Source organism: Lissotriton helveticus, chromosome 1_1 (genome assembly GCF_964261635.1).
Source record: "Lissotriton helveticus chromosome 1_1, aLisHel1.1, whole genome shotgun sequence".
NCBI classification, from domain to species: Eukaryota; Metazoa; Chordata; class Amphibia; order Caudata; family Salamandridae; genus Lissotriton; species Lissotriton helveticus.
The window spans coordinates 617,624,269-617,651,898 of NC_136057.1; positions in this window are offsets into that span (position 1 = coordinate 617,624,269).

Genomic DNA, 27,630 nt, shown 5'->3' on the forward strand with positions numbered 1-27,630 from the left:
AGAGTTTTTATCTCTGCAACCACCCAACGCCCGTTAGTATCCACCTGCATTTTACCCAATTCAATTCCGGAGTTTTCTTTGATAACTATTGCAACTCCTTTAGAACAACATTGCTGGTCTGTGGCTATCGCCTTATTTACCCATTTCTGCTCATTAAATAATGCCAAACACTCAGACTTCAAAAGATTAGTGTCCTGAAGCAAAAGAACATTCGTGGAGGTGTGTTTCAGATATTCTAAGACCAGTCTCTGTCTCCTTTTAACTCTCAATCCACTAACATTCCAGCATAATGTGCTCAAACGCTCACTTCCTATGGCCAAATTCCTATCCCCCATCTTCAGATTTTCTAATTCTTCTGTTTCCAGTAATGTTGGCTAAATCAAAAGAGGACACTTTTCCCATTTTTTTCTTTTTTATCCTTATGCTCCCCACCATGCACCCCACCACCATCCAAGTGCCCCCTACCCCACCCTCCTCCACCGTGAACCCTCCCTGCCTACTTATTGCCTAACGCAAATTTGAGCCACAAACCAACACCCGCCTTCATTACAAACATTGGTAAGCACTGACCTCACCGCATCCAATCATCTTAATCTATTATCTTTCTCATAACTTTGCTCAGGTTTCCACCTGCCTTACAACCCAACAAAAATTCATCTACCTTCTTCAGGGAATGAAAATTGTACATTTTATTAGCCCTCATTACTTTGAGATATGCTGGAAACCTCAGCTGAACCTGAGCACCAAGTTGTCTCAAGGGGTGCATCCTCGTGCCTAACTCCCATCTTCAGTCTTTAGTGATCCTAGATATATAAAAACTGTGCCTTTTGACAAATTGTTGAGAAAGGCTAACCAAAATGTGACCTGTCCGATTTACAGATCAGATGTTATGTGTTTTATGATTCAGGAACAACTGGAGAAAAAATTATAGGAATGCTACATTAATACAGAGCAGGCAACTCCAAATTGGAATCTCTAATTACAAAGTTCAAAGCTGGACAAATATCAGTGTCTGAAAGAACGACCACTATTTTAACTATCATCTTTCACGAAGGATGTAATACAACATCTTGACACTATATTGTGTTTTCAAAGAGCAAAACTGGATCGATGGAATCCAATGACATCAATCTGAAATTCAAAGCAAAACTAACTTTCAAATTACAAAACGCTTATCTTTTCTTTCTTCATCCAAGGTTCTAAGCTGGAATTTTGGATGATAAAGTGTTGTTTGGCTCTTCTTATATGTGGTTCATCTGTGGGTTACGGAACAAAAGGGGGTGGTGATGGAGGGGGCATCTGAACCAATCAAACACTCACACCCAGTCAACAGATCTGGGTTTAATCTGTCACCATTCTTTAGCCCACTCTGCCACCCCAGTTCAGACATGGCCTGACTCTGTGCCTCATGGGAACAGTCCAGCCCGAACTGCCAAGCCATGCCTTCCCTGGACCGTAACCAAGCTTCCTAGGACCGGTTTCTGGCATTACAGCCGTCTTCAGCCAGGCTTGCTTGAATCCAGTGGCAAAGTGAGCAAGGGACTCACGTCTGAGCATACCCTGCCAACTTATGGCGAACAAAGCGGTACAAAAGGGGGTGGTGATGGATGGAGCATCTGAACCAATCAAACACTCACACCCAGTCAACAGATCTGGGTTTAATCCACCACCGTTCTTTAGCCCACTCTGCCACCCCAGTTCAGACATGGCCATAAGCAAATCAGTATGACCCTGTACCTCATGGGAGCAGTCCAGCCCGAACTGCCAAGCCATGCCTTCCCTGGACCGGAAACAAGCTTCCAAGGACCAGTTTCTGGTATTACAGCCGTCTTCAGCCAGGCTTGCTTGAATCCAGTGGCAAAGTGAGCAAGGGACTCACGTCTGAGCATACCCTGCCAACTTATGGCAAACAAAAGCGGTACAAAAGGGGGTGGTGATGGACGGAGCATCTGAACCAATCAAACACTCACACCCAGTCAACAGATCTGGGTTTAATCCATCACCGTGCTTTAGCCCACTCTGCCACCCCAGTTCAGACATGGCCATATGCAAATCAGTCTGACCCTGTGCCTCATGGGAACAGTCCAGCCCGAACTGCCAAGCCATGCCTTCCCTGGAACGGAAACAAGCTTCATAGGACCGGTTTCTGGCATTCCAGCCGTCTTCAGCCAGGCTTGCTTGAATCCAGTGGCAAAGTGAGCAAGGGATGCACGTCTGAGCATACCCTGCCAACTTATGGCAAACAAATCGGTACAAAAGGGGGTGGTGATGGACGGAGCATCTGAAAAAAATCAAACACTCACACCCAGTCAACAGATCTGAGTTTAATCTGTCACCGTTCTTTAGCCCACTATGCCACCCCAGTTCACACATGGGCATATGCAAATCAGTCTGACCCTGTGCCTCATGGGAACAGTCCAGCCCGAACTGCCAAGCCATGCCTTCCCTGGACCGGAAACAAGCTTCCTAGGACCGGTTTCTGCCATTACAGCCGTCTTCAGCCAGGCTTGCTTGAATCCAGTGGCAAAGTGAGCAAGGGACTCATGTCTGAAGATACCCTGCCAACCTATGGTGAACAAAGCGATACAAAAGGGGGTGGTGATGGACGGAGCATCTGAACAAATCAAACACTCAAACCCAGACAACAGATCTGGGTTTAATCCATAACCGTTCTTTAGCCCACTCCGCCACCCCAGTTCAGACATGGTGAGGTTCCGTGACAATTTTAAGTGATGTTTTTGATTCGCACGAATATGGTCGAGTCTGGTATCTAAGAACCGTAAATGACGAATTTAGTAAGTGTACGCAGTTTCGCTGTGCTAACTTAAACCGTTCATTTGATATGTGGGTTTTTCATCTATACCCACGGGTTCCATCTTAGATACGGCATCCATTTTGTCTCTTGCCCTCAAGTAGCCAGCGAACGGACACTGTCCGCTTCGTTACCCTGGGATTCTCAAGATATTAGTGGAAGACACATGTTCTTTGTAAATATCTTTTACGATGAGGGGGATGATACTGTAAGGCAGATGGCCCCGCTCGAGGCTCATCTTGCCGTCCGGTTTATTGTCTCAGCCGTGCATCTCATTAGGCACGTCCCTTTGATGCCTGTATCTCGTGTTTCCCGATACCTCCCCTTTTACACCCTTTTCGATTTCCCCACTGTCTCCATCTCCCTCTGCACCTGTCTTTGTCCCTATTTCGATCTGTTTTACTGCCGATTGGAATTCACTAATGTTGGGAAGATGGGTTTTTACAGTTGGGAACCGCCAAATGTTTCCGCACTTATGTTCCGGACCTTATGTGTACCAAAGTGACCAAAGCGACCCCTCTGAGGGATAATTATGGGAACCAGGTTGTAAACTGTTGTGTACCATGTTGTCCTATGAGTTAATTTTGTATAAAAGGAGCGACCCACAGAACCAATTTGAAGCAGTCTCCCCAAGTTACACGTGTTGTACTTGTCGTGACTTCTGTGTTCCCTGCAGTAATAAACCTTGAATCTTTGACGCCGAAGGAAGTGTCCCGTGTCTCTGTAGTTTGTGCGCCGAAACAGGTATCCCATGAAGGTTATAGGTGTTGTTCCCTGGCACCGCTGGTACTGTTAAAAAGTCCAGTCCTTCAGTTGGCGCCCAACGTGGGGCGACTTCAGCGGTACCGGTCCGGTCCAAAGCCTGATGATCGTGAGGAACTTCGTGTGAAATCTCCGAGGGAAGGTGCACCCCGCTTCATCGATCCTGTTGTCGAAATAAGTGGCCCGAAGTTTTTCCCTGCGAAGATTCCCGCCTCCTGACGGCTGCGACGGACCGATGCCCTGACTGTCGACCTGTCTTCGACGCCCGGCGTAGACCTTATGTACAAGCGAGACGATAGACGGGCCTTCCTGGTGACGCCATTGAAGTTCTGAGTTAAGTATTTGTGGGTCGCTCCCAGTCCTTAGTGGTTGTTCTAGCTTTCTGAAAGCTTTGTGGTTAGCCTTTAAGGCTTTGTGGTAATAGCTCTCCGAGCTTTGTAATAGCCTTAAGGCTTTGTTGTATTGCATGGTTCCATTGCATTTGTGGTTCTTAGTATTGGTTCTTAGTATTATTTGACAGTTGCAATTGCCAAAAACCAAGGGTTTTGACTTACACGAGGTTTCATTGCTTCGGTAATCCTTGAAGTTTGATACTAGGTTAGTGTGCACGATGCCTAGCCATAGTGATTTGTTTCGTATTTTCAAATGTTGCGCAATGGATTCCCGGTTGGAGGACTCGTGTCCGATACCTCCAGTTGGAACTCCGATACATGATCTATATAGTCGACATGGGGTAGGTCCTATAATCTATAATGATTACTGGATCCGCTATACAAAGAAAGACGGTGACCTTAGATGGCCACCACACGGAACTTTTGAACTTTCGATTTTAGATAATCTTGAGGCTAAATTATTTTTAAAGAAAGCTAGGCCAGCTATGTTTGATTCCTTTCGGATATGGCGTAAAGAGGCCAAACAGAAAGAAATCAAACAACTTAAAAAGGATAAAAAGCAAGAGTTTGTTCCGATAATGCAAGCTATAAAAGAATGTAGACAAGACAAAGAAGAAAAAGATATGGAAATCGCTACTAGATCGCATCACATGAAAATAGATAAATGTTACCCAGTTTTACCGAATAATCTAGAAAAGAAAGAAGAAGATTTAAAGGAGGATTCCTTGTTATCATACTTGATGAAATCACCACCTCCTTATGTACAGGGTGCTACTGCTCCTGTAGTTCCTCCTATAGCTCCTCCTGTTGTTCCTCTTGTTGCTCCAGCGGCTGCGGGCCAGCCCGCTGTTAACCCTACGTTTGTTACACCACCTGTCCTCGTTCCTACTGCTCCTGTACCTGTACCTTTGCAGACTGTTGTTTCTGCTACTCCGACTATCTTGTCCGTTCCTACTATGCCTTCCTTCACCTCTAGTGTTGTTGCTCCTGTTTTTCTTTCTCCTTCTGTTCGTAAGCGTGTTCCTAACTCTGTTGCTACCCTTTATTCACCTCTTTCTGGTCCGTTATTTTCGTCTGATTCATCTGAAACTCCTCAGAGACGGAGTCAGATCCCTAGTGGTAGGGAGAAAGAGACGTTAGTAACAATGGCACATAGGTGGATAAGACATCCTGCTAATTACACTCCGCGTGTAGTATTTGATACGTTTTCTCAGTTTAATGAGCCTACGCAGAGATTCGTATTTGAGGAGATGTGTAACTTTTTGAGAGAAGAATGGTACAATAATGATGTAGATGATGTACCGTCCGATATAATTGAACTCCAGAGTCACTTTTCGAACGGTATGATTATAGGAGACGATGTACGACGTGCCGTGGAACGCTTATTAGCATTCAGACCCACAGCACATTCTCGGGTGACATTAGATGATACCACTGAGAACTGGAAAGCGGTTCCTGGTCAGTATCCCATGAGAGAAGTTCCGCCACTGTGGGTGCCTGGTGATCCTAATGCGAACCCTGTGGTGCTACCGCATTTTCGAAGGGTGTGGATACATCTTCCATGGAAATGATCTGAAGTTTTGCAAGTGAAGCAATCCTTACCCGATCCGCGTAAAAATCCGGCTGGTTATTATAAGGAGTTATCACAACTGATAGAAGCTTCTATTATGAATATTGCCGACATCGACATGTTGTTTGGCAATGTTGTACCGCAACCAGTTTGGGCTAAAATTCGTCAAGCCAATCACGCAGCTGAATTAGGGGGTGATTGGGCTGCACTGCTAGCAGCTGATGCATTACAAGTTGGTGGGGCTAAACCTGAACAGTTGATCTTGGATTTGCCTCAGAAAATCATTACGCTCATGAAAACTCTCATGCCAGCGATGAAGGTGAACTGGGATAAGTTATCAGCTTGTAAGCAAAAGAAAGACGAGAGTGTCTCAGATTTCTTTACTAGGTTTGAGGAAGCGTTTGTCGACCACAGCGGTCAGGACATGGGCGCTGAGGGAGGCCAGCGGTTATTCGTTGACAAATTCGTGTCAAATTTGTTGCCTGAACTAAGCAACAAATTGAAGAATTCAGAGAGTGCGTGGGCAGTTTCAACCCCTGCGCAAATATTAGCAACGGCTCAGTATTATGAGAATAGGGAAAAGGAAGAAAGTGATCGTGTAGAAAAGAAAACGAAAGAACTCAAAACGAAGGTTTTGTTGCAGCAAGCATACCCTCCACGATCAAACCAAAATGATTCACAACAGCAGTATCGACCACGAGCACAGCCCGATAGGACACAGCCGCGCTCTGACAACTTTGATTCCAGATCTTCACTTGGGTATAATCAGTGCGCATATTGTAGAAAAGAGGGACACCTAAAATATGATTGTCTTGCTTTACGGGACCGTCTGAATGGTGTGTCGACACGAGGAAATCGTGGCGGTGGTCCTCAGCAGGCACCACGTGGTAAAGGTCGTGGTTCATCCCACAATCAGATTGATCGTCATCAAAACCTTTCAGATGCAAATAATTATTTTGACCAGCGAAATGCGGGGTCAGTTCGATCTGCACAGTATAATGTTGATGATTATTATATAGATCACGAGACTGTTGTAAATGACCACTACTAGGACAGCCAACGACAAAGAGAGGGAGTAGTGTCAGTTCCGGTCGATCAGAGTGGGCCTTACGTTGCAGTGACTACATCGGGTGTAGTTGAGCCTTTTCTGTTAGACACTGGTGCGACGAAAAGTTCCATCATGCATTCAAAACTCCCTGGCGCACCTTTGTCTGGCTTAACGAATGTTTACGTTGGATTCTCTGGCGCCCCTGTTAGTAACCCAGTCTCTAACCCTTTGCCTCTTATGATTGGACCACGTGAGCTAACGGCTCCACTGATTCTATCTACAGGTTGTGGTGAAAATCTTTTGGGCCTGGATTTATTGAAACGATTATATGCAACATTGTATTGTTCCCCCGAAGGAGTGGAGCTTACATTGGGAAGGAGAGTGGTCTCTCCCATGTATTTATCGGTTGATAAATTCCCACCGGAATTGAATTCCCTTCCTGCGTCCTTATGGGCCACAGGTCCCAATGACGTGGGCCTGTTAGACATTCCACCCTATGTGATTCAATTGAAACCAAATGCGCGATTACCGCGTTTACCTCAATATCGTATTTCTCTTGAAGGTGAACGAGCGCTATTAGCAATCATTCATGATCTCATTGGAAAGGGTGTTGTTGAAGAAACTCGTGGAAATGTATGTAATAGCCCTGTATTGCCAATTCTGAAACGAACTGACCCAACTAAACCTCCTGTGTATCGTTTTGTTATAGATTTGAGAGAGGTAAACAAAATAGTGGTTCCGCAATTTCCTGTGGTCCCCGACATTACGGCTTTACTAACAATGATTCCAGCATCTGCCTCCTGGTTCACAGTGATCGATTTAAAGAATGCTTTCTTTAGCATTCCGATTGCAGAGGAAAGCAGAGACCTGTTCGGATTCTCATTAGGAGGTCGCAGTTTTAGGCTAAAACGCGCTCCACAGGGCTACTGTGAGAGTCCGTCAATCTACAGCCAAGCACTTAAAGGTCAGCTTGATGCCTTTGTATTGCCTAAAGGTGCAGCTTTGATTCAATACGTTGACGATCTTTTAGTGGCAGCTGATACAGATGTTATTTGCAAAACGGCTACAGTATCATTGTTACACTATCTATATGAATTGCACCACAAGGTATCACCTTCAAAGCTACAGTATTGTTGTCAAGAAGTTACCTATCTAGGTCACTTATTGTCAAGAGAAGGGAGAAGGTTGACCCCAGAGAGAATTGCAGCGATTTCCCGAATGACTGTGCCAAAAACCCAAAGAGATGTTCGCGCCTTTTTAGGTATTACGTCCTACTGCAGACAATGGATTCCAAATTTTTCATTGTTGGCGAAACCATTGATAGCCCTTACTTGCAAGGATGTTTCATCCCCAGTACCTTGGTCTGAAGAATGTCAGAAAAGTTTTTCTGAATTGCGTGATGCGCTGTGTTCGGCTCCTGTGTTGGGTACCCCTGACTACAGTAAGCCGTTTACACTATACGTTCACGAGAGGGATGGTTGCGCGTTGAGTGTTTTGACACAACCTTTTGGTGGTAAGCAACGCCCATGTGCCTACTTTTCTTCGACTTTAGACCCAGTAGCAAGAGCCTTGCCAAGTTGCTTAAGGGCAACAGCGGCAGCTGCGGCGTCCATTCGACAGTCCGCAGGTCTAGTCATGGATAACATGCTCACGGTAATGGTTCCGCATGCAGTCGACACTCTATTGAACCGAACGAAAACTCAACATCTGACAAGTGCAAGATTGTCCGGATATGAGTTGACGTTGCTGGCCAGTCATATACGGATAAAACGATGTAATGTGTTGAATCCAGCAACATTGCTGCCGATCAACACAGAATCAAGTGATGAAGCAGTACATGACTGCTATCTCAAAACTGAAGAGGAAACCAAGGGTCGTATTGACCTAAAAGATACTCCATTGACAAATCCCGATGGTACTTTGTATGTGGATGGTTCTTGTTTCAAGTTGCCGAATGGTGATGTGACGACTGCGTATGCTGTAGTTACATTGAGAACGATTGTGGAAAGTGCAAGATTAAATCAAAATTCGGCTCAGGCTGCTGAGTTAATTGCTTTGACGAGAGCGTGTGTGTTGTCTAAAGATAAACGGGTGAATGTGTTTACAGATAGCCAGTATGCGTTTGGTGTGGCACATAGTTTTGGACGACTGTGGAGAGAGAGAGGATTCCTTACGTCACATGGTACGAAGATTCAACATGGACAGCTTGTAAATGATCTTTTAGATGCACTCACATTGCCTAAACAGGTGGCCATAATCAAATGTAGCGCACATCAGAAAGTAACGGATGATGTTGGTCGTGGAAATGCGTTTGCGGATGAGACTGCTAAGGAGACTGCCCGGAACCTTAGCACTCGAATGTATGTGACGAGTTCGGTTAGGTGGCCTGCAGAATCAAGTATGTGTGAAAACACTATCGGAAGTGTGAAAGCAATTCAGAATGAGGCCACCGAGACTGAAAAGGCGAAGTGGAAAGAAAGTACGGGAAAGTTGGATGCGAATGGTTGTTGGATTGACTTATCGGAACAGAAAAGATGGATGTTGCCTGATGCGTATGTGCTGGCTATTGTGACTATGGCACATGGGTTAGCACATATTAGCGCGAAAGGTATCTGTAAATTGCTGTTTCCTGTGTGGAAGAATGATGGTATTACGAAATGTGCTGAACGCTTGGTTAAGAATTGTATGGTGTGTTTGATGCACAATCCTGGTAAGGGCACTCCCACTCCACCTGGCCATTTTGCCCCTCCTGCGTACCCTTTCGAAGTTATCCAGTTAGACTTTATCCACATGGAGAGATGTAATAATTTGAAGTATGTGCTGGTTGTGGTGTGTGCATTTTCTAGGTGGATTGAGGCCTACCCCCTTAAGGATAATACGGCTTTATCCACGGCAAAAATTTTACTCAAAGAGTATTTTTCCCGCTACGGAATGCCTCGGGTTGTGTGGTCAGACAACGGAAGTGAGTTTGTTGGGAGCGTGATGAAGAGTGTGTGTCGCGGGTTAGGGATTGTACAGAAATTTCATAGTGCCAATCATCCTCAGTCAGCTGGTTTGGTTGAAGGGTACAATGGCACCCTTAAACTAAAACTAGCAAAGATCCAGGCTACGACAGGTCTTTCGTGGCCTGACGCTTTACCCTTAGCATTGCTGTCAACAAGGGCAACTGTACACTCCCGAGTAGGGCTCAGTCCCTATGAAATAGTGTTCGGTCGTCCTGCTAATGTTTGGGGGGTCCCTAGACCGGGTGCCTTTTGTGAACTTGAGTATCCAATGTTAATCGATTATCTTTATGACTTGACTGCTAAACTGAGGTTAATTCACCAACAGGTTCACGAAGCATTGCCGACACAGACGGAGGGTCCAGGCCACCAGCTCCAGCCCGGAGATTGGGTGGTAACGCGCAATTTTTCGCGCAAGAACAATTTGGATCCCAGGTTCACTGGACCCTATCAGGTCCTCCTTGCCACGAGAACTGCAGTTCGTCTGAAGGGGCGGAAAAATTGGGTGCATGCCACCCATACCAAGAAAGTCCCCATTCCGTTGCCAGCAGACTCGTGGGTAAGGAAAGGCATTGCATCAACTGAAACCGAAGGATTGCCGGCGTTTGTACCTTTCAGCGACGCACAACCTGTCGGAGAATCCTCAGTGCAGCAAAAAGGCATTATTGAACACTTGCCATCAGAAAACTCAAGACCAGAACATTCAGCTGATCAACAGGGCGTTGTCCCTTCAACGGATCTTTTGTTTAACGAACAGACACGTCCTGGGAAAACCCGATATTTTTTAAGATCCAGCACTAAAGACTAATAAAAAAACCCCGTTCTGTCCCTTGACAAGTGCATTATCCCGTTTTCCATGATCAGTTTGAACACTCATACTATTGTAATTATTTTGTATATATTCATTGAGCTTCGTTCCTTACACTTTTTGTTTCCACAGCTGAGAGACATTTGTTTTTGATATATATATATATTTGTGAAATAAAGGCCGTAGGGCCGCGCGTGTACTTCCTCCTGGTTAGTAGGTCTTGACGCTAGGTTAAAGACCGTCGATTCCTGGGAACTCCTAGGAATTGACTATTGCTACACAGAACGAAGTGCGTCAAGAAACGTTGCGGACGGTCATAGGGAATGGCATTTTTGAAGCTGATGGACTTGGAAAAAGCTCAAGCACAAAGATTCAAGCTGCAGCAACTCAGTCGTACTAAATGTTTTGTGTTCCAAATATTTGTACTGTTTGTGACTGTTTCTGCGTTATTTGCGGGTGGGGTGTATTACACAATGACTTACTTCTTGCCTTCCACTATACCTACTCCTACACCTGACCTTAAACTCATCTTCACTGACTCTCCTCATTCTTTTCACATCTTACCTGAACACGAGCAGGCTAGACGTGCAGAATTCCGCAACAATTCCTTTATTCAACTCCTTCATCAGCATCAGTTAGTGGTTAACACTACTAATTGTTGGGTGTGTGGGTTGATGCCACATACTACGGATAAGGGAATTCCATATCTGGTGTTACCGTATAGCTCCCAAGGGTCTGCTCGAGCATTTCAAACAATGTTTCGAAGCGCACTGGGTTTCCACCCCATTCGAGAACCACGTTCCCCTTACTCTGGTCCTACCTCGTACCAAAAATCTTTGTCTATAGCTATAGAGGATTTAGATAGCGATATCTATGATCCCTCGCTTATCCCTGAAGAAGAGGTACAAGCCTATAGGGTCCTAAGTAGAGGCGAATATAGTGTGTTCACTGGTGAAAAACAGCTTAAAAGCTCGCCTCCGATATGGGTCGTATCCCACATTGGTAATTTTTGTTTAATAGGTCGCGGCCGTAGATCGAAAGCCCGACTTGGAGAGAGTGCTTGCACTGAAAATTATATATTGCCAATGGTCTCGTCCCCTGTGTTTTTGGCTGCCAAGGGTACATACTTTATTTGTCATGATCGTGCATATGCATGGTTGCCCTCTGACTTCATGGGCTCATGTTTTATCGCAAACTTGTTGCCTCCGACATTTACTGTAGATGCAGATTATCACAAAACTAGAGTTGTGAGAGGCGTAATTAGCGAAGAGGATACTGCCGGTCAAGAGGCAGGAGACTTTTTCAAGGGTTTCCTCCCATTTTGGGGACCTATGGTTAATAGTAGGAACCTAAGGCAGTTGACTCGAGTGGTAGAATCGACAGCTAATATTACTGCCAGTGCCCTTGGTAATATCACCACAGAACTTCAGGCGGATAGACTTATGACGTTACAAAACCGTATGGTTTTAGATGTGATCTTAGCAGATCGAGGTGGGGTATGTAAGGTGATCCATTCGAGCTGCTGTATTTTCATTCCTGATAACGCTCCGACTGTCTATCAAGCCATTTCGAAGTTGCATAAGATCTCCGAATCCATACACGTGGATGTAGGGGATTGGACACTACTTGGATGGTTTTGGGGCCTAATGTCGACTTGGGGTTGGAAAATTCTGACGATCATTGGAGTCGTTGTAGTGTTCCTGTTCACTTGTTGCCTTTGCGTGCAGTGCGGTCCTGCCTTATGTGGCCTCTGTGCTACAACGTGTATGAGACAGCCACCTGTTACCAAAGGGTCTCGGTTGGACAGAGCTATGCTACAGCAATATCTCGAGGGTCTGATGAATATCAAATATGATTCCGACTAGTGCTTGCCTACATGAGGGCAAAAGGAGCGTCTGAGGTTCCGTGACAATTTTAAGTGATGTTTTTGATTCGCACGAATATGGTCGAGTCTGGTATCTAAGAACCGTAAATGACGAGTTTAGTAAGTGTACGCAGTTTCGCTGTGCTAACTTAAACCGTTCATTTGATATGTGGGTTTTTCATCTATACCCACGGGTTCCATCTTAGATACGGCATCCATTTTGTCTCTTGCCCTCAAGTAGCCAGCGAACGGACACTGTCCGCTTCGTTACCCTGGGATTCTCAAGATATTAGTGGAAGACACATGTTCTTTGTAAATATCTTTTACGATGAGTGGGATGATACTGTAAGGCAGATGGCCCCGCTCGAGGCTCATCTTGCCGTCCGGTTTATTGTCTCAGCCGTGCATCTCATTAGGCACGTCCCTTTGATGCCTGTATCTCGTGTTTCCCGATACCTCCCCTTTTACACCCTTTTCGATTTCCCCACTGTCTCCATCTCCCTCTGCACCTGTCTTTGTCCCTATTTCGATCTGTTTTACTGCCGATTGGAATTCACTAATGTTGGGAAGATGGGTTTTTACAGTTGGGAACCGCCAAATGTTTCCGCACTTATGTTCCGGACCTTATGTGTACCAAAGTGACCAAAGCGACCCCTCTGAGGGATAATTATGGGAACCAGGTTGTAAACTGTTGTGTACCATGTTGTCCTATGAGTTAATTTTGTATAAAAGGAGCGACCCACAGAACCAATTTGAAGCAGTCTCCCCAAGTTACACGTGTTGTACTTGTCGTGACTTCTGTGTTCCCTGCAGTAATAAACCTTGAATCTTTGACGCCGAAGGAAGTGTCCCGTGTCTCTGTAGTTTGTGCGCCGAAACAGGTATCCCATGAAGGTTATAGGTGTTGTTCCCTGGCACCGCTGGTACTGTTAAAAAGTCCAGTCCTTCAATGGCCATATGCAAATCAGTATGACCCTGTGCCTCATGGGAACAGTCCAGCCCAAACTGCCAAGCCGTGCCTTCCCTGGACTGGAAACAAGCTTCCTAGGACCGGTTTCTGGCATTCCAGCCGTCTTCAGCCAGGCTTGCTTGAATGCAGTGGCAAAGTGAGCAAGGGACTCACGTCAGAGGCTGAGCACACCCCGTCAACCTATGGCGAACAAAGCGATACAAAAGGGGGTGGTGATGGACGGAGCATCTGAACCAATCAAACCCTCACACCCAGTCAACAGATCTGGGTTTAATCTGTCACCGTTCCTTAGCCCACTCTGCCACCCCAGTTCAGACATGGGCATATGCAAATCAGTCTGACCCTGTGCCTCATGGGAACAGTCCAGCCCGAACTGCCAAGCCATGCCTTCCCTGGACCGGAAACAAGCTTCCTAGGACCGGTTTCTGCCATTACAGCCGTCTTCAGCCAGGCTTTCTTGAATCCAGTGGCAAAGTGAGCAAGGGACTCACGTCTGAAGATACCCTGCCAACCTATGGTGAACAAAGCGATACAAAAGGGGGTGGTGTTGGACGGAGCATCTGAACAAATCAAACACTCACACCCAGACAACAGATCTGGTTTTAATCCATAACCGTTCTTTAGCCCACTCCGCCACCCCAGTTCAGACATGGCCATATGCAAATCAGTATGACCCTGTGCCTCATGGGAACAGTCCAGCCCAAACTGCCAAGCCGTGCCTTCCCTGGACCGGAAACAAGCTTCCTAGGACCGGTTTCTGGCATTCCAGCCGTCTTCAGCCAGGCTCGCTTGAATGCAGTGGCAAAGTGAGCAAGGGACTCACGTCAGAGCACACCCCGCCAATCTATGGCGAACAAAGCGATACAAAAGGGGGTGGTGATGGACGGAGCATCTGAACAAATCAAACACTCACACCCTGTCAACAGATCTGGGTTTAATCCATCACCGTTCTTTAGCCCACTCCGCCACCCCAGTTCAGACATGGCCATATGCAAATCAGTCTGACCCTGTGCCTCATGGGAACAGTCCAGCCCGAACTGCCAAGCCATGCCTTCCCTGGACCGGAAACAAGCTTCCTAGGACCGGTTTCTGGTATTCCAGCCTTCTTAAGCAAGGCTTGCTTGAATCCAGTGGCAAAGTGAGCAAGGGACTCACTTCAGAGCACACCCCGCCAACCTATGGCGAACAAAGCGATACAAAAGGGGGTGGTGATGGACGGAGCATCTGAACAAATCAAACACTCACACCCTGTCAACAGATCTGGGTTTAATCCATCACCGTTCTTTAGCCCACTCCGCCACCCCAGTTCAGACATGGCCATATGCAAATCAGTCTGACCCTGTGCCTCATGGGAACAGTCCAGCCCGAACTGCCAAGCCATGCCTTCCCTGGACCGGAAACAAGCTTCCTAGGACCGGTTTCTGGTATTCCAGCCTTCTTAAGCAAGGCTTGCTTGAATCCAGTGGCAAAGTGAGCAAGGGACTCACGTCTGAGCATAACCCGCCAACTTATGGCGAACAAAGCGGTACAAAAGGGGGTGGTGATGGACGGACCACCTTGGTAGACCTTCATGCATCCACTAACAAATCCAAATACACTTTAGTACATATAGAGATAACGCTGCACAACCACTAATGCATACCCTGATATACCCAGGTACACACATAGGCATACAGTTACATATACAGGCATATACTGAAAACACGCAGGTATACAACAATGTAAACACTGACACACACATGCACATACTTATGCATATGCTGACAAACCCAGGCACACGGATAACTATTCTCACACACCCAATAACACAGTCATGCATACACTGAAACACCTTCCATACATTAGTGCATACACTGACACAGTGAGGTATATGACAATATAGACACTAGCACATCTAGATGCACATGCAGACACACCCAGGCACACACTTAGACTTGCACTGAGTCACCCAAGCAAACCATGACACATGCACTCATGTACCCAGGCACACACTGACAAACCCCCGCACACACTCATGCATACACTGACACACCCAGGCACACACTCATGCATACACCGATAAATCCAGGCACACACTCATGCATACACTGACACACATAGGCATACATAATTGTTGACATTGACACACCCATGCACACACTCATTCATATTCCAGCTACAGCCAGGTACACAATTATGCAGACAGTAAAACACTGAGACACACACTGACGCATTCACTGACACACCCAGCAACACACTTAAGCATACACTAACACACACAGTGACCCCCGTAGCATACACTGATATATCCAGGCACACACTCCTGCATACAGTGACACACACAGGCATACAACAATGTATACACTGACACACCCATACCCATACTCATGCATTTGTTGACACAGCCAGGTACACAGTCATGCATACACAAACACAGTGAGGCACATGCTGACGCATACACTGACATAACCAGTAGCACACTTAACTATACTCTAACACACACAGACACCCACTGATGGATGCACTGATACATCGAGGCAAACACTAACCCATACACTTATACACCCAGGCATACACTGACATATACCCTGACACACCCAGGCACACACTGATGCATACACTGACACACCCAAGAACAATCTTAAGCATAGACTGACACACCTAGGCACACATTGATGCATACACTGACACACCCAGGAACGCACTTGAGCATACACTGAGATACCTGGGCAAACACTGATGCATACACTAACACATCAATGCACACAGGTATACCCAATATTTGTGAGAAAGAAAGAAGAGCAGAAGAAAGCTCTTTTTGGATATCTTGGCATGGTTCTAAATAGAACCTTTTTTTAATAGAGTTGTTCTCTTTTTTCTTATACAACTAAAGTACCGAAAAAGCATGGTACAAAATTATAGTGAAAGTATTTGAAAGAAAACAAACAGGTTTTCTATCTTAAAATTTACAACCACAAATTCTGGATGGTATAATGCAAAATTAATTTAAAAAAAACAAGGGTGAGTGTTGACTGCATGAAATATTCAGTTACAGAGACCATGTCATGAGTAATTTAATATGTGAGGTCATAAGCAGTACACTTTGGAGGAGTACATTATGGTTAAGCCTGGGTGTAAAACTCCACTCTCTGAGTTTGAAGAGTTTTGGCAACTACGCATTCCGCGTAGAATGAAGAGTTGCCGAAAAACTCCACAGTCTGCAACAGAGCAGGTTTGTTTTTGTTTGTGCACCCAAAATGCATTTTTGCGCACATGGGAGCAGCTTACCCGGTGCCTGCGATCACTGATGAGATTTCCTGAGCCGTTCGTGAGTGCCACGAGATTTGCTAGGCAACCGCATGGTCCCACAAGAGTTTGCAATCACGAACAAGTCATTCGAGAGTGCCAGTGGAGTTCCGGCAGGGGGGTTTGTGAAGATTGTGATCTCAAACACGCAAAATCTACTGCAACTACAATCTAGTAGAGGTCTCTCCATGAGCAGCATCATAACCTTCATGAAACGATGATTTGGAATAAAAAAACTCCTCAAATTGACATTTGGCTATACTTGTCTGTGCAAGGAGTCCTTTTTCTTTTTTTACTTTTTTTCAAGAGGAAGGAAGTGCCCCAGAGTCTCCAACTTCCTGCCCCTGCCCAGCAGGCTCCTCCCAGTGCTTTGTCCATCTCCTGGTCACTTTTCATTTGGATTTGGAGCTGGAAGAATCACTCTTTGTGTCTGTTGCATAATATATATAATTGTATTTGAGGACTTTGAATTTGATATTTCAAAAGTAAGTTAGAAAATTGGTGTTGTTTGCTGGACTGGGGCCATGCACCTAGAATTGTTTTTCCTTTTCATTGTTTTTTTTTATTTAACGTGGTGGGTGGCCTGTAGTTTCAGTAGGGGCCCTTTTGTTTATTTGTAGGTAATTGTTCCTCTTTTATAAAGGAAACACGTCCCACAGTTCACTACATTTTTCTCCATGTTTTGAAAATAATTTACAATATTTATTTAATTCACTATGTAGCCCAGTAGTCTGCCAAAAATAGGCCTTTCTCAGCCAGTAGACCCAGAGCTACTCACGGGTGCATGAAACTAATGTTTCTGCGGTGTCTGTTGAATTTAACACATTGTGTGTATTCCATAGACAACAGGATACACACCGATCCTCTTAGAGGTGGACCTTTCTGATTACTGTTACTTTCGCAAGAGGAGGACGTGCCCACCTCGGTGCCACACAGCACCACCTCTTCCTTCCCCTTTTTTGATTTCCTTACTATTTAGACAGCGCGCAGCTGTGGGAGTGTTGCTTCTCAATATCCAATCGAGATAACCAGCATTTCTGGATCTAAACAGGACTACAAATTTGTGTGTCTCTGTATCACTTTTTCATCCACGCACATTGTCATCCTCTGTGCACATCACAGTTACTCCACACACATAGTCACCTCACACACAAGTTTAGCCTTTCATCATGGAAGATGCAGCAGGCCTCACCTTCGATGACGAAGAAGTCGATAGGATACTAGCTACTCTCCGCCCTTTTGAAGGACTGAGCAATTCGGAACCAGGCACAAACGATGGCGATTGGGATGAACTAGCTGTTCCGAGAAGAACACAGATAAAGACAGCTTTACATGGCCTACTGATGTCAGAGTACCTCAAGACAAAACTGCCCCTCCTGGCCTAATAGTAAAAAATGAACCTTTCATTTTCACACATGACTTAGAATTCAAAAGAGACTGGTCATTGATAAGTTGGAGGTGTACTAGGGACTGGCTAGTCCTGATTATAAAAACTGCCACCAAACTTACACAAGAACTGAAAATAGAAATAACAAAACTTGAGGTGAAAATTAAAAGTTACCTATCTCCAGCCGCCCTCAAAAAGAGACTTGAGGAACTTAATCAGGAAATGACAGATTTTGAACTAACCTTAAAGAAAAGCAAATATAAGAAACACAAAAAAGATACAGAGGGCTTTACACAAGAACGCATGTATCCCTATATCAAAAAAGACTATGTGTCCAAAAATCACAATAGTGATCAAGACACAGACAACTCAGACACAAGCTCCAACAGTTCAGGTTCGAGCAGGAACAGCAATCAGGGAGCCAGAGGTGGGGCGCGATCCCTTAGAAGACCATATCCACAAGGTGGGGGAGGTTGGGCACCCTACCAAGGGCCACCCGGATACATGCAATATCCACCAATGCCACCCTATATGGGTAATCAGTTCCAACCTTGGGACCAACAGGCACCCGCATACAACTATTATGGTCCACCGCCTTTTTTAGGCCAGCGCCAAGGCCCCCGAAGGGGATGGAACCGAAAGGGCACACAGGTACACTGGAACCAACAACCAGCAGCACCCCCAGGAGTGTCAACCCGGAGCCAGACAGCATCAACCAGTCGGGGAACCTAGTGGTGAACCTATCTGATTTGCAATTAACAGAAGCGAAAAGAAAGTCCTGTCAAAGGGGTTGGGTTTTGTCCCAACCAATAAAATGGACAAATTCAAAATCTGCCAGGAAATGAAAGAGTTCATGCGGAAATTAAAGCTACGAGCGTTCTTCCAAAATTCTGAGAATGAGACTATTGACCAATCTGACACAGGTCTAAAGAAAAAATCCACCTTTACCCCACTTGACTCTACAATACCGGTGGAACTCCTGGCTTTTGAGAAAGTGGTGATGGAGGATCTAGAGAAACTACCCACAGATACAGGCACTACATTCCAGAACATCTCCAGATTAGAGAGAGTTGCCCTACATGAGCTTGCCAACAACCAAGACATTGTGATAAAGCCGGCCGACAAAGGCGGTGCCACAGTTATACAGACCTATGGAAACTACGATAGGGAATGTAGGAAGTTGTTGGAAGATAGGCGTAAGTATCAAATACTGAGGGATGACCCAACAGAAGAGGTCAGGATTTGTATTATGATAATGATCGAGGAAGCCACAGCACATGATTGGCTCTCTAAAAAAGAAAGTGAATTTCTGATTCAAGACAACCCCAAAACACCATATTTTTACACGATACCAAAGATTCATAAGGATGCCCCTTATCCTCCTGGACGCCCTATACTATCAGGTATCGATTCAATCCTTGAACCGTTGTCAAAATTTGCTGACGCATTTCTCAGACCCATTGTGCAAGCAACCAGTACCTATCTGAGAGACACGAAAGCTGTTCTACAGCTGGTGAAAGAGATACAGTTCGACCCGGAACAACACCTCCTAGTAGGTTTGGACGTAGAAAGTCTCTACACGAGCCTTCCCCACCAAGAAACTTTGGAGATAATAGAGGAAGTTCTTTTCTCCACCCCCTGGAAATATCACACACCAAGACAGGTGGTACTTGAGTGCATCTCCCTAACACTGAAGAAAAATTATTTTCAATACGAAGATACTTTCTACCTGCAAAAGCACGGCACGAGTATGGGCAGCACCTGTGCCCCTAGTCTGGCAGGTTTGTACGTACACCACCTGGAAACGTCCAAGATCCTCAACGACCAGAATCCCTATAGAAACCACGTGGTAACGTGGAAGAGGTACATTGACGATGTGCTTGTGATCTGGAGGGGTGATCAGGACTCAGTCAACCTGTTTATGGAATGGCTAAACCAACAAGACCGGTTCTTACAATTTACCCACACTGTTTCTAAAGAGAACCTTGTGTTCCTAGATCTGAATATCTACCCCATTGATGGGAAACTAGAAACAAGCACACATTTCAAACCCACAGCTAAAAACAGCCTGTTACTTTACGACAGCTTTCACCCTCGACACCCACGCGAGAATCTACCCTATGGGCAATTCCTTCGACTGCGACGCAACTGCAGCAATATCAAGGATTTTAAGACCCAGGCGGCAGATTTGGAGTGTAAATTACTGAATAGAAACTATCCAAAAGCCATTGTCAAAAAAGGCCAAAAAAGAGCCCGCAACAACAACAGAGAGGCCCTACTAGAAGAAACCTCTAACAAGGAGCCCGACCCAAGACCCATCTGTGTTACAACGTATAACACCAACTACAACCACATCACTAAAATTGTGAACAAACATTGGAGAATGCTCAATTGTGGCAAACTTGATTTCCCGAAACCTATGTTCTCACATAGGAGAGGCAAGAATCTTAAAGATATGCTGGTTCACACAAGGCCTAGGAACACTGAGTCCAACGCCCCCACCAGACTTACAGAAGTTGGAGGCCACCACCCATGTGGCTGATGTGCGTCTTGTCAAAGCACGCAAAAAAGCCGTACAATCACATTCTCCAATCAAACCACATGGGAACAACGCGCATTTACTAATAGTAATAGTCGCAACATGGTTTACTTAATCACCTGTCCCTGTAAAAAAGAATATATAGGGATGACAAGCAGACCGGTGAAAATTGGTATGAATGAACACCGCAGCAATGTACGCTGCAAAAAAACCACCACTAAAATGGCGACACACTATGTGACAAAGGGTCACAGCATTCATGATCTGAGATGGACGGTCATAGAGGCTTTCAACAATGACAAGGACCTTCTAACGAAAGAACAGAGGTGGGTGCATCGGTTGGGTACACATCTTACTGGCCTAAACGATGATATACCCTGGTCTCAACTAAACTAAACTCTTGACCAGCTCCATGTCTCAAGAGAGTATAACACTAGCCCAATCAGCTGTCACAATCTGTGCCTGTCTAAGAATTGAATTTTAGTATCCAGACCTAATATACAAGCCTGCCACATTTATAAATATAGCCACATTAAACATTGCTGTATCATACTAATAAGTTCCTTTCCCCATCAAGATCCAAAAAGTTTTTTTCCAAGAAACAACTCCAAGATGTTACACAACAGCCTGTCCGCTTTATGCATCATGAGTTTTGTTAAACTTTATTTTGTAAATTGAAGGTATGAGCCAACACAAACCCTTTTCAATCGCATGCATTGTGCCACTGCCGCCCGCGCATGCGTAGTGTTTACCCTTTCCACCGCGCATGGTCGGACCGATCACATTCCACCATGCATGCGCGGCCTGGAAACACTCTTCCGCCTATGCGCATTACGCACCAGACCGCGGTTGGACCAAGACGGTGATTTTTACCTCCCTAATCACTTTAACTTAACCTAAAAGAGATATCTACATGGCGATTAGTCACGGGGAACTTCGGAACTAACCACCATTCTCTGTGCTAACAAAATAAAAAAGATCGGTGACTAGTTAACAATGGCCTCCGCACTAACCAGACCTAAGCACCCTTCCTTTCTGGCACAGCTGTCCGGAGTCAGAAGCCCTTAACTAATTAGACGAGCCCTGATTTACCTATTAACACCACTATAAAAACACCCGCCCAAACTTCCATCCTCACTATCACGGAAGCCACAGACGGAGGAGGAAGCACAACGAGGCTGGGGGTTGAGTAAGTACGGCATAGCCGAATGGGGAAGACTAAAAGACAGTGGCTTACGTGGTTTCACTACCACACTTCTAAGTTACTTACCATCAGAATACTGAGACCAGAAACCCCCCCATTTTTCTTCTTTTTTCCCATCTTTGTCTCACCTGCAGTTGGACCCTCAAATACCCTTCGCTCTAGAGTTGGCTCATGGGGCATTGTTCCTCACCTTGCTAAGTATGGATCTTTTAAAATAAGTGCAGTATCTCCCCATTTGAATTTACTGTACTGGACATGTAAACAATGTGTGAGCTCAATTATGTGTGTGCTTAACTGTGTAGTATCTAACACCTTAATAACTATGAAAATTATGGACTCCCTTCTCGGGTTCCCTAGCGCCAGACTACTGCTATATGTATGTTTGTCCTTTCTCTCCTTACAGGCAATACAGAGATTAGCGCTGTGGAATCCGCACATTAATAATACTGTGCTCTTGTCTTTTAGGCATACTACATCAGTATCTTAGCATTAGCAAGGGAAGTGTATTAATATAAACTGTATATTTATACACATTGATAAATAAGATCACCACCACACTTCTTTGTACATACAATTTATTGTGGAGAAACATTAGTGAGTGACAGGGGGATCTGTCCCGGTCCTGACGAAGGGGCATGGCGTCCCGAAACATGTTGACCCGCACAGGAAAGTAAGCCCATTAACCCGCTTATCCTTTCCGACACCACTTTTTTAAATAATACCAGCCAGTGTTTATTAAATAGTTTTTTCTATCACCAGGCCAGGTATTTTTTAACATCACCTTTTCATCACCCCTGACCCCACTGACACTCACTCAAATTCACTCACATAGCACCCACATTTAAAGGTGCTCCAGCGTAGTCGCTTGTCGCAGCACTGCCCCGTCCGGCAGCCGGGCGGGAAGACCCCGATGATGAAGCATGACACCAAGGGCCCTTTTGGTGTGTGAGGGGTATTTTAACACATTGTGTGTATTCCATAGACAACAGGATACACACCGATCCTCTTAGAGGTGGACCTTTCTGATTACTGTTGTTGAATTTAAACATCACTTTGGCCATGGATGGCATTGTTTTACAATGGGCCACATGCATCATTCAAAATCTGCCCCTTTTTGACTGGTATTTTTGCATTTGGGATGCATCATCCCAAATGTAAAAATCGCAATTTATGTAATCGCTAAATTTGCGATGAATTAAATTGCGATTGTATTTAGGGAATCGCAAATTGCGATTGTGGCAAAAAACAAAGGGGGAAATGACCAAAAGGGGGCAGGGTACACTCCCCTGACCCCCTAGGTTTGATGTGGGGGCCATAAAAGGGTCCCGCGGGACAAAAAAAGTTTTACTTTTTTTTCGATTTTCGCGGGGGGAGCGCCCGGTACGCGCACCGGGGAGCGTACCGGGGAGCGTACCATGGGGAAAATTAGTGAAAAAAACTAGTGTAAAATAATCATTTTGAGTGATCAGAGGTAGGGTAGATCTGAAAAGAGCTTTTGGGTTCTGTGGCTGATTTAGGTACCTACAAGTACATCCCACACACACCCACACGCACACACCCCACACACACACACCCACACACACCCACACACACACTCCTCACACACACACACCCACACATCTCACACACACACACCCCACACACATAACCCTACACCCCCACACCCACACACTCCCCACACACACCTCACACACCCACACCTCCACCCACACCAAAACACCCCACACACCCACACCCACAGACACACCTTACACACCCACACCCCCACCTATACCCACTGACTCCCTTTAAGTCACCCACACTGCCTTAATTACCTTTCTTTCCTGTTTCACTCAGACTCTTTCACTCACTCCTTCTCTCTTTTCTCTCTGTTACTCCCCATGTCTTAACCTTATTCACTTTTATCCACCCTCTTTCACTCCTCTTTACTTACACTCACTGCTCTTTTCTCACCCTCCCTCACGATTGTTCATTTATTCCGGCTCCGTCACTACCCCTCATTCCCCATTCTTTACTGTCTTTCTTTTTATTTTCAACACCCACTCACATTCTACCAGTACCTCTACTTTAGTCTTCTTTTTCTCTCTTCCCTTCTTTCGCTCCCTTATTCATTTTCTTTTTCTGACTTACACACTATTACATCTTCTCTGTTTTTTACTATGTAATAAACAATCCCTCTGTGTTGCTCCCTGTAGCTTTTTTTCTATTAACATTACTGTCTCTGTGTTCTTCCCTCATGCTCACTCTTTCTTTCTTTTTTTAAATTTTTTTTTGGGTCGCGCGCCCCGGTGCGCGCCCCGGTGCACGTACCGGTACGCGTACCCTTGAAAAAAAAGATTGATAGAGATTCTTCAAAAATATAGATTTATTTTTATAAATTAAAGGTAGTTCTAAAAAGAACTGTTTTTTTATTCTTTTTGTTGTTTTATATTTTTTTATTGTTTTTTTGAACATTTTTAACTTTTTTTGACTTTTCTGAACAGTTTTATATTTTTTTTGTATTTTTTAAGGGGAGAAACAAAAAACAGGGAATTCTAAAGGGCTCAACAGGAGCAAAAAAAAGTCGGAAAAAATTAATGTTTTCTTGGGCACTTGTGGTTTCCCAAGCACGGTTAATAAGGGTGATGCTTTGTTCTCCATAGCATATCGTTTGTCCACAAAAAATACAAACCATTTTAAAATTGGAAAATTTTGGTTGTATGGTGGAGCATATCTCCCTAACTTCCGGTCCCGATGGTGTGGGAACATTAGTTTGGGAGGTGCTGGCAGAAGATTGGACAGGGTTTCTGGCCAGTTCCCTGAGCTCTGCCCTTGCATAGTTATTTGGATGCCTGCGTCGCATATGTCTGATCATCGTGTGGTTGCCAAAGGAGTATTTTTTGTTGGGATTCCCCCTTGACAGCTCCTGATGACATATTAAGCAGGTTGCCTTAGGCGCATTTACTTTTTTCTTGTCCTTGGGGATTGAAAAAAAATGCCAGATGATGTGCTCTTTGGGTTTGTATGTAATATTGTCCTCTCGGACGAATCTCCTCTCCTCCTCCTCCTCATCTTCCTCCTCTTCTTCATCTCCACCACTGTGAAGTTGTGGTGGTCCTTGTGGTGGTGGTGGTGGTGGTGGTGGTGGTGGTGGTAGTCCAGAAGCTCCAGCAGCTGCAGCTTATGTAGCCATTTTCTAATGAAATAACTACAGGTCTACCTCTCTCAAAGCACAAAAGTAAAATGAGGAAAAAAGGTGGAGTCTTTCATTATTTAGAAAAGAAAACTGTTCTGAACCAATGAAAAGTGTTATTTTTAGGTCACATGACCTGGCCTTACATCATTAGGAAACCGAAAGTGAAATGAACCAATGAAAAGTTTTATTTTGCAGGTCACATGACCCAACGCGCTTACGCTACGCGCCCCGGGGCGCGCTCCGGGACGCACCCGTAGTCGCGCCCTGGGGCGCGCCCGGGGGGCGCGTAGCATAAGCGCGTCAGGACGTTGCGCGATCGTATGCGCTCCCGTGCTTCCGGGTGCGCTTATGCAGTGCGTCATATGACGCATCACGCGTTTACGCAAAACGTCACAATGTTGTTTTCGTTCGCGAGAATAGCGCTAACGGGACGCTCTCCGGTACGCGCCCCTGGGCGCGCCACAACATTGTGCTTACCGGTGCGTTCACCGGTACGCGCCCCACAGCGCTCCGGGGCAAAAATTTAAATAAAAAATATTACATAATTATAGAATATAAAATTCATTATAATTTTTTTTATTTTTTATACCTATAGAGATTTGCTATTAAAAAACCATTGAAATTCACTGAAAAAACCATAGGTTTCACACCAGTTATAGTTAGGAATTAGCATTTAAAAAACCTATGAAATTCACTGAAAAAAACCATAGGTTTCACACCAGTTATAGTTAGGAATTAGCATTTAAAAAACCTATTAAATTCACTGAAAAAACCATAGGTTTCACACCAGTTATAGTTAGCTGGAAGTTTTACTCGCATAAAACCATTGAAATTCCCACGTTATAGTTAGTTGGACTCACTATAACTTGCGCGTGCAATGCACTGCTGATGACGTCACATATTACATCACTCATGACATGTTATGTTATGTTATGTTATAACAAATTTCTTGAGCGCACTGTCACCATAGGTTTCCTGGCGCTAATCGGATTTGGAGAAAAGAGGAAAAGACAAAAGGAAAAATTAGTGAGGGAGAAGGAAAAGTAGTGTTTTTAGGGATTTCCTAAAAGAAAGAAGGGAGCAGGAAGACTTGAGTGAGAGAGGGAGGGAGTTCCACAGCTTAGGGGCTAGACAAGAGAAGCTGCGGCCGCCCGATCTAGAGAGTTTGAAGCGAGGGACGACTAGGAGCTGGAGGTGGGTGGACCTCAGAGTACGAGAAGGACAGTAGGAGGTGATTAGGGATTTAAGAAAAGCAGGGGAGGGACCTGTGAGGGCTTTGAAGACCAGGCAGTGAACCTTGAAAATGATTCTTTCGCTGACTGGTAGCCAGTGGAGGTGGCGTAATAGGGGTTGAGCCGACTGCCATTTAGGGATTTTGAAGACAAGCCGAGCAGCCTGGTTTTGGACGATCTGTAACCTGGACAGCTGAGATTTAGGGAGACCGTAATAGATTGAGTTAGAAAAGTCCAACCGGGACATCACCAGGGCTATTAGGACTTGCAGCAAGGCTTCAGGCGATAGGAGGTGAGCGACTTTCCGTATCCTGTAGAGCTGGAACATGCAGGAAGATGTTACTGCGCTTACTTGTGCCTTGAGAGTGAGCCCGGAATCGATCAAGACCCCGAGGCTCTTTACACATCCAGCAGGAGAGGGAGGTGTTCCGAGCTCAATAGGCCGGTACTGAGGGTCCCAAAAAGGGGCACTTCTCCTAGGGAGAAGGAGCTCAGTCTTGCCCGGATTGAGCTTGAGTTGGTTTTGATTCATCCAGTGCTGGATGTGTGTCAAGGCTGTCTGAAAGTTAGTGACAGCGTCAGGGGAAGTGAGGGGAAAAATAATTTGTAAATCATCCGCGTAATTAAACATGGTTATATCCCACTTACCTAAGGAGTGAAGGAGGGGTTGAAGGTACAAATTAAAAAGGAGGGGAGACAGAGAAGATCCTTGAGGGACCCCACAGGGTGATGAGACGCTGGTGGCGCGAAAAGGGCCCATGCTGACTGCCTGAGATCTCTTCTCTAGGAAGGATTTAATCCAAGACAGAGCAACCCCACAGACTCCGGTGGACTCGACACGGTGGATTAAGATGTTATGGTCCACCGTGTCGAAGGCCGCCGCTAGATAGATCGAGAAGAACTAATGCCTGGGGTTGTCCTCTGTCGTCATTGCGTCTGAGGTTGTCCAACAGAGCAAGGATCACGGCCTCGGTGGAATGGGCTGGTCTAAACCCGGCCTGATTGGGCGCCAGGAAGTTGGACTCCTCGATGAAATGCGAGAGGCAGGTCGTAACATGAGCCTCAAGGATTTTGGATAGGAAGGGCAGGAGGGAGATGGGGCGGTAGTTGGCCAGGGCTGCTGGATCGGCACCTGGCTTTTTTAAGAGGGGCACCAGTACGGCCTCTTTGAATGAGCTGGGGACTATGCCCGAATTAAGGGAAGAGTTAAGTAAGGGGAGGATACAGTGGGGAAGGGTGTGACAAATATCGCGAAGCACAAAGGGAGGGCAGCAGTCCTTGGGGGATCCAGATTTCACGCGAGTGGACAGTTTAGCAAGGGATTCCGGGTCAAGCATGGGGAACTGAGAAAGAGTGGAGGTATTAGCAAGAAATGGGACTGCTGTAGCAGAGGGAAGAGAGTGGGGAATGGAATTCTTGATGGTGATGATTTTATCAGTGAAAAAGGAGTTTAGAGCGGTGCATGATTCTAGGGAAGAAGGCGGGTTCGGGAGTGTCCTGGCGTCCGATGTCAGTTCGCCAAGGACTTTGAAGATCTCCTTAGATCTATTAGGGGCTGTTAAAATTCTGTTAGAGATGAA